The sequence below is a fragment of the Myotis davidii genome, unplaced genomic scaffold, assembly GCF_000327345.1.
Source record: "Myotis davidii unplaced genomic scaffold, ASM32734v1 scaffold290, whole genome shotgun sequence".
NCBI classification, from domain to species: domain Eukaryota; kingdom Metazoa; phylum Chordata; class Mammalia; order Chiroptera; family Vespertilionidae; genus Myotis; species Myotis davidii.
The window spans coordinates 1,016,606-1,025,660 of NW_006285049.1; positions in this window are offsets into that span (position 1 = coordinate 1,016,606).

A 9,055-nucleotide genomic window follows, 5' to 3' on the forward strand; every position below is an offset into this window, starting at 1 on the left:
GCACCCGTGGCTCCCGACCCCGGAGGACGGTCCGCGTGGCCTCTAGCCAGTCGCCGGTGCAGGCGGAGGGGTTTCCGAGAGCGATGGCTTGGCCCCCGGGTGGGGCTCAGTGGCTGAGCGTCCTCCCCTGACCCTTGTGGTCGCGATTCCATTCCCGGTCCAGGGCACGTGCTCGGGTTGCGGCCTCCATCCCCGGTAGGGCGCGCAGGAGGCAGCCAATAGATGTTTCTATCGCTTCCTCTCTCTAAAATCAATAAAAACATCACAACACTCACTCACACGCAAAGCCAGAGAGGCTCGCGGCCCTTTCCAGGTCTTCATGACCACCAGCCAGCCTGAAGTCTCACCTTTTGGGTTACTTTTCCTTACTCATTTTCCTGTTTCCTTTAACAAATGAACCTTTTCAATACTTTCAACAATAAAGATATTCTTTAAATGAACCTTTTCCTTCCTAACAACAATCTCTTTCCACTTGGTGCAAAAGCTGGTTGTTGTGTGTTTTTTTAGTTCATTATAATAATAGCTTCCAATTTTTGATTGCTTACTATGCAGAGGAGATGGTGTTTTACTCTGTATTAATCACACTCCATCCGTGCAACAAACTGAGTTATCCCCATTTTACAGGTGAGGAAACGAACACAGCTAGTGGAGCTGCCCTTATGCCCTCACTACCTGTGCTGACTCATGGGAAATACACCACTCAGACTGTCCCTGCTGGCCCCCAGGGGTGAGTCTCCCCAGAATATGCCACCCTCATCCAGATTATCTCCAGCTGAAAATAATTAAAGCCCAACAAACTCAAGGAGAGTTTTTACCTCCCCTCATCTGCCTAAAGAGATGCAGATAGCAAAACCTGCTTCAGGAAGGGAATCTTAGCATATTCACCTTAGCACAGAAACATTAAGTGTGTTGCCCTAACTGGTTTGGCTCAGTGGATAGAGCATCAATCTGCAGACTGAAGGGTCCCAGTTGGATTCTGGTCTGGGGCACATGCCCAGGTGCAGGCTCATCTCCAGTAGGGGGCGTCCAGGAGGCAGCCGATCAATGATTCTCTCATCATTGACGTTTCTTCCTCTCCCTTCCTTTCTGAAATCAATAAAAATATTTTTATTAAAAAGGAAAAAGAAACATTAAGTGTGTTGCCCTGACCCGGTGGCTCAGTTGGTTGGAGTGTAATCCAGTGCGCCAAAAGGTGTCAGATTCATCATGGTCTGGGAGCATATGGGAGGCAACTGATGAATGTTTCTCTCTCTCTCTCTGTCAAATCAACAGATCTATCCTCAGGTGATGGGGGGAAAGTGGGACAAGCAGGGAGGATCAAAGCCAAAAGCTTTTTTGCTAGATTCCCCGCTGTGTCTCATTTTTTTTTCTGTAAGAATTTTTTTGACAAATGTTTGCTCTTTCTCATCTACCAGTGAATTGCCAACCTACCCCTCAGTTTAAATGGCGTACATACCTCATTTTGCCTCACTGTTTTTGGAATTTTCATGCTTAGCTGAATTCCTCTGTGTATTTGTATTACAATGTTGTTTTCTCCTGTATGTCATTTGAATTATTTGAGCAGCCAGAAGAACTAGTGGGATTAGGAGAAAGCTTCCCCATGCCCCGGCTTTAGCATCCTTTATTTCCATTGTTTTTCTTTCTCTGCAACTTCGATATGTTATCTTAGTTCTTAAGTTCCTTAACCAGCTCTGGGTAATCGTTTGTGGAAATATTCAGGGAACAATAATGATTGCTGTACAGAATGTAAGTTAAAGGGGTTTTTTCCTGAAATAGGAAAAGGCAAACTGAAAGCAAAAATGGGTTTTGGATACTGAATAGGCAGAACTTGAATAGACTCTCCAACTCATACACACAAAATGGATGCTTTGGAAATATGTACAGAGATTACAGTACATAGTTTATTCATCAAATGCTTATTGAATTCCTATTGTGTGGCAGGTATTTTGAAATTGGGAAAACATTTTAGTCTGTTGCTAAATATTTTAGACTCAATTAGTAGAGCTTTCTACCTTTTTTTTTATTCATTCCACAAACTTAGCACAGTTTCTAGGTACTTAGGAATGAGGCAGGATAGTGAGAAGCTAGGAAAATTTCTTGGCAAGTGGAAGGGGGAACTGAGAAGTCAGCTGAACTGGTGAACAATTCCCAGCCAGATACAGACGGAAAGCCCAGGGTGCCGAGCAAGGAGCAAGCCTGGTGCTAGACCTGCCGCCAGGTGGTTTTCCCTCCCTGGCATATTACTGGTCATGCAGTTTAGACCCCTGACCTTTCCTCCCTAGAAATAGCATCTAGGCTTCAGTTGTATTTCGGCTTCAGGCCCCCCAAAAGCAGCAAAATCAGGTGGGTGATGCCAGGACCAGTTGTCTTGGCGCTGACCATTCAGGAGAGACCATGATTCTGAAAGGGCATACTTAGAAAAGCTAATGAATATTCTATTGAGACCCTCCCCTAAGACCTCCCCTACACTCCCAGGCTTTTTTTTTTTTTTTAATATATTTTATTGATTTTTTAACAGAGAGGAAGGGAGAGAGATAGAGAGTTAGAAATATCGATGAGAGAGAAACATCGATTAGCTGCCTCCTGCACTGGGGATGTGCCCGCAACCCAGGTACATGCCCTTGACCGGAATCGAACCTGGGACCTTTCAGTCCGCAGGCCGATGCTCTATCCACTGAGCCAAACCGGTTTCGGCCACTCCCAGCCTTTTAAAACCCTCAAAACACAGGCCCTGGTATGCGCTCTCCCTCCTGGGAGCACATCCGCACCTTGCTCTTCTCCCCCTCCCCCCACTGGCATGTATCTCTTAGACTCTCAGGGTTCACAGAGACCTGCAACCGGGGGAGCACTGGGCAGCAGCAGCTCCTTCGGGGGCCAACCCCCTGAACCTGTCTCCAAGGCCCCCTTTACTCTGACTCTCCAGTGAACCAGAGCAGCCCACCTAGGCTCTCCTGTTGCTTCTTCTATCCGAGGCCCTTCCTTGTTTCACTGTCCCCAGCTTTAATAAACATCCTCTAGAAATCACCTAGATGTGTATTGTGAAATCTTTACTGCACGAAGTCAAGAACCCACACACTGTAGGCCAGCCGGAGGCAGACTCGCTCTGGGCCTGGTCCCTTTCCGGTAACAGGAATAGGCATCGGGAATAGGTATGGGAACAAACCCGACAGATCTCTGCCTCATGGAGCGAATGGGAAGAAAGACAATGAAAATAACAAAAATTAAATTAAGTTACGCTACAGCAAGAAGCCCCTAGACTCTTGGTTCACCAGCAACAGGAGAAGTAGCATAAATGAAGGCTGCCGGTTGGACTGATCACTGAGGGAAGCCTGGCCCTCCCGCTGCAAGGAGTGCGAGGGTAGAGGAGCTGTGCTGAAATCTCCTTTGGCAACTTTGGGAGCTGTGATGTTGGCAACTAGTACAAATTAGGCCCAACTTCTGGACAGCTGCTACTGTTGTCATCAGCTTAGGTGGCACAACTCTATTAATGTGGAGGAAAGGGGCCACGTGCTAGCCTGACAAGCTCAGGGAAGGCCTGGGCGGGACTTGCAAACTCAGAGACCTAAAGTAACCACAAAGGATGGTCTGAAATTAAACTTGAACGAAAAGTAGTTGTGGTGGGTAGTTATGTCCTAGGATGGTATCTTCACTGACTAGGTCAACCTTTACCTTAACTGAGCCTATCTGTCTTTTTGCATCTATAACAGCGGTTCTCAACCTGTGGGTCGTGACACCTTTGGGGATAACAGCGGTTCTCAACCTGTGGGTCGTGACACCTTTGGGGGTCGAACGACCCTTTCACAGGGGTCGCCTAAGACCATCGGAAAACACATACATAATTACATATTGTTTTTGTGATGAATCACTATGATTTAATTATGTTCAATTTGTAACAATGAAATTGGGGGTCACCACAACATGAGGAACTGTATTAAAGAGTCGCGGCATTAGGAAGGTTGAGAACCACTGATCTATAATTACATACCCTTGAAAGGTCTGGGTAACTTGTAACTTCCATTTTTCCAGAACCCTTGGGGCATAACCTAATGTGCCTGGGCGCCAGGACAGATACCACAAATTCCTTCATTGTTATCATGTTAATTGTTGACTGTTGGCTATCCCACTCCCATCTAAGTATGTGTCTATCATTTTACTTTTTATCCAATCCCAGAGGTCCCCCCATCCCTCTGCTTTCTTCTGCCTCTCTAATCTATCACCAATGGATTTCTTGTAACCCACCTATGTCCCCTCCTTTGATTGCAATGTATAAAAATAGACAAAAACCCGCCATTCTCTGGAGCACTATCCCAATCCATTGAGATACTGCTTCCTGGCAATTGTCGACAGTTTGGCTCAAGTAAACTCACAAAAATACTTTACAGGTTTGGATGTTTTTGTGTTAACATTAACTTATTCCTGGTTGGCTGGAACTGGGTGAAGAACAGCTGTAAAACCAACTGCAGCTAGTTTAAGTTGAAGCCCTTTAGGACTTTTCTAAGACTGAGCCTCAATCTTGCCTCTTCTTTGTCATTTCCATCCATTACACCTTAGCCTGAAGCAGATGGGGAATGAACCAATTCTGCTTCAGTCTATGGGTCATTGGGCAGGAAACATTTAGGAGGCTGCTTCCCCTCCAGGCTGTGTCTCTACTGTGAAGCATTTTAATTAAAAAGATCCTCAATAACTAGCTGGTTTGGCTCAGTGGATAGAGTGTCAGTCTGTGAACTGAAGGGTCCCGGGTTCGATTCCAGTCAAGGGCACATGCCCAGGTTGCGGGGCTCAATCCCTAGTGTGGGGCCTGCAGGAGGCAGCCAATCAAAGATTCTCTCTCATCATTGATGTTTCTATCTCTCTCTCCTGCTCCCTTCCTCTCTGAAATCAATAAAAATATATTTAAAAAAAAGATCCTCAATAAAGTTACAATTACAGTCAAGAAAATGTTTTTAAAGAGTAAGTTATATAATTCATTGGAAGGTGTAGAGTGCTATAGAAAAATACAGAGCAAAGTGAAGTGGGATGAGAGTTCTAGCAGGAGTGGGGGTGGAAGGCAGGTTCTGTCGGGGAGAGGAAATTCCCTCTTCTACCCTTCTAGAGTTCTTGCAGACTCTGGTGAGTAAGGAATTTAAGTAGAATGTAAGGTAGGGCAGTAAGTTAGTAAGATTAGCAAAGTTTGTTTATAGAGACTTCTCAGCTCTGGATTCTCTGCTTCTGCTGATAAGGCTGTTCCTCGGATTGCTACTTCCCTGCTCGCCTGCCGCAGGGAAGGGACTTTTCACATGGGGCTGTATTTCCTGCTTTTAGACAGAGTCTGAGAGCTCCTCTGGCTCCTGCTGCCTCTAAAGGGATTTTAATTCAAAATAATCAATATGCCACTGTGGGGTATTCTGGGGAGGGCTACCTTGGACTCCATTACTTGCAACATAAACAAAATGGTCAGGATTTGCCTTCATGATAAATGAGATCTGAACAAAGACTTGAAGGTCATGAGGGGTTAGCCAAGTGGCTCTCTGGGAGAAGAGTGGTCCCGGAACAGTGAGCAGCTGGAGCAGATGCAAGCGTGTTCTTGGAAGGAAGAGCAGGGAGGCCAGTTTGGCTGGAAAAGATGAATAGTAGGAGATGGGAGAGAGCCAGATCGTGAAGCTTCTGGTAAACCACAAGGCCTGTGGCTTTTCCTCTGACACAGGGGAGGGGGTGGGGTGTGTGTGTGTGGAGGGGTGGCGGGGGATGCAGGGTTCCAAACACAGAAGTGATTACCTTTTTTTAAAAGATCACTCTGGTTACTGTGTTGAGACTAGATTCCAGGAGGGCACAAGTAGAAGCAGGAAGAAAACTTAAGATGATAAGTCATTGTGATGGTAATTCTTTTGAGAGATAATGAAGACTCAGACCGGAGTGGTAGCAGAGGAAGTGGTGAAAGTGTTTAGAGTTGGCCACATTCTGAAGATAGGGCCAAAATGATTTCCCAAAGGCTCACATGTAAGGGACAGAGAAGCCAAGGATTACTCCAGTTTTTTTGCCTGAATGGCTGAGAACTGGATTTGCCATCAACAGATGCAAAAGGCTATGAATGGTGCAGGCTTGGAGGGGAATGATATCAAGGGTTTGTTTTGGGTCAAGTCAAGATGTTGATATCCGTGTGTAGGTGGTGATGGCCAATACAGACCGGAATATGAGAGTCTGGATTTCAAGGGAGAGAGATCTGGGTAGAGATGTACATCTAAATGCCACCCTAGTGCTCACTTCGGCGGCACATATACTAAAACTGGAAGGATACAGAGAAGATTAGCATGGCCCCTGCGCAAGGATGACATGCAAAAAACAAAACAAACAAACAAACAAAAAACAAAATAAATGCCACCCTAGAGTCATGACATTGGGTGAGATCGCTGAGGGTGGGGGAGTGTAGAAATAGACAAGGACCAACCATAGCTCCAGGAGAAGCAGCAAAAGAAGAGTAGAAGGAACAGCCAGTGAGTTAGGAGGAAACCCAAGAGTGTTTGGTCTTAAAACCAAGGAAGGCCCTAACTCAGCCGTGGGCAAACTGCGGCCTGCGGGCCTGATCCGGCCCATTTGAAATGAATAAAACTATTGGAAAAAAAGACCGTACCCTTTTATGTAATGATGTTTACTTTGAATTTATATTAGTTCACACAAACACTCCATCCATGCTTTTGTTTCGGCCCTCCGGTCCAGTTTAAGAACCCATTGTGGCCCTCGAGTCAAAAAGTTTGCCCACCCCTGCCCTAACCAGTTTGGCTCGATGGGTAGAGTGTTGGCCTGTGGACTGAAGGGTCCCGGGTTCGATTCTGGTCAAGGGCATATATATTGGTTGCAGGCACATCTCCAGTAGAAGTGGGCAGGAGGCAGCTGATCGATGTTTCTCTCTGATTGATGTTTCTAGCTCTCTATCCCTCTCCCTTCCTCTGTAAAAAATCAATAAAATATATATGAAAAAGAAAGAAAGAAAGAAACCAAGGAAGGAGTGATCAACAATGTCAAATGCTGTCAATAGGTCAAGTAAGATGAGAACTCAAAAATAAGCATTGGGTTCAGCGTGGCAATTTAAAAACGACAGGCATTTTATTTTTAGACTAGAGGCCCGATGCACAAAAATTTGTGTACTTGGAGGGGCAGGGTCCCCTCAGCCTAGCCTGTGCCCTCTCACAGTCTGGACCCCTTGGGGGGTGACCACTACCTGCTGGCTTAGGCCTGCTCCCTGGGGGATTTGGCCTAAGCTGGCAGTCAGACATTCCTCTGGCAGCCCAAGAGCCCTTGGGGGATGTCCACTTGCCAGCAGGGAGCAGGCCTAAGCTGCAGTCGGACATCGTTAGCGCTGCTGAGGAGGCGGGAGAGGCTCCCACCACAACTGGCTTGTGGCCATCAGCCTGGCTTGTGGCTGAGCAGAGAACCCTTTTATTATAAAGGCGTGCCTGGCCAGCCTGGGTGAGGGGCTGATGGCTGTTTGCAGGCTGGCCACGGCCTCCAGCCACCTAAGCTCCCAGTGGAGGGTGGCTGGAAGCAGGTATCTGGGATTTATTTGTGTTCTATAATTGAAACTTTGTTGCCATGAGCAGAGACCACAGCTGGCTCAAGGCAGGTGGAAAGCTTGGCTTCCTCCATTGCCCGCCCGGCAACCAAGCCTCCTGTTTGCTCCAGCTCCGTGGCTGCCAGCCGCCATCTTGGTTGGTTTAATTTGCATATAGTTGCTCTAATTGGCTGGTAAGTGTGGCTTGGAGTGTAGCAAAGGTACAGTCAATTAGCATCTTTGACATCTTTGACCACATGGGAGGGGCATCTTGTGTGTTTGGAGTGATGGTCAATTTGCATATTGCTCTTTTATTAGATAGGATTGTTTGCATATGATTTATTAACAAAATACCTTTATTTTTCTTCCTCTCACTGCCTACTGCCTCATATTCAAACAGATAGTCCCTGAGGAACCACAATATGTTTAAGGGTTTTGCATTCCTGATAACCTTGGTTTGGATTTTGGCCTTTTTTGATTTGTAGCTGTGGGTCCTTTCCCGTTCCTTCCTTCCTTCCTTCCTTCCTTTCCTTCTTCCTTTCTTTTTTTCCTTTTTTTTCTCCTAACCTGAGGATAATTTTTCCATTTATTTCTAGAGAGATGGAAGGGAGGGAGAAGGGGAAGAGAGAAATAGGAGGGAGAAGGTGGGGGTGGGAGGGAAGAGAGAGAGAAAGAGAGAGATTAGTTGTTTCCTACCAGGGCTGGGGAACTTGCAACCAAGGTACATGCTCTCTTGACCAGGAATGAAGCCAAGATCCTTCAGTCCGCCAACACTCTAAAGGGCTTGAGCACATTTCTTAATCTCCTCCTTTATAAAATGGGGATAGTATGTAACTTATAGATGGATACATTGTTACAAGGATTGAATAAGGTAAATAATACATAACACATACACATAGTAAGGCACTAAGTAAAATTGGTAGCTGGGGGTGGGGGTGGTAATGGACAAAATTAGAGATGAAGGTGCATCCTGTTGCATTTACTGCCCCCTAGTAGAGTGTGTGTGTATGTGTGTGTGTGTGTGTGTGTTGTTTTGTTTTGTTTTGTTTGAGGAGGTGGGGAATCTCTTTCCTGGGTGGACAGCTAAAATTTTAACCTTTATTAAAGCAAACAGATCTTTATGGGCCTAAATATTACTGAATGAGATGCGGAAACTGATCTTACTTTGCAGAAGTTGAAATTTTGCAGAAGTCACCAAAAACATGCTGAGTTACTCACAGAGCCAGTGCTCTGCAGTTTTGGTGCTGTGACTTCCGGACGGGCATTCTCCTCCGTGGGCCCAGGTTTCGCATGAGGGGATCGGGCAGGATTCTCTCTAAGGCCTCGTCCAGCCCTAATATTTTGTGATGCTGTGACTTGAGGCTTCTGCTGTTCATGTGAGCTGCACAAAAATGAGCAAAGTTGAAAACTTTGACCGCTGAATTTAGCCACTTAGTGAAAACTTCACTCAGTCAGCGTCTTCTAAGAAACACAAGTAAATTGGATAAATACTTACAGATGGGCTTTTGCTGGAGTCTTACAATGAAAAAG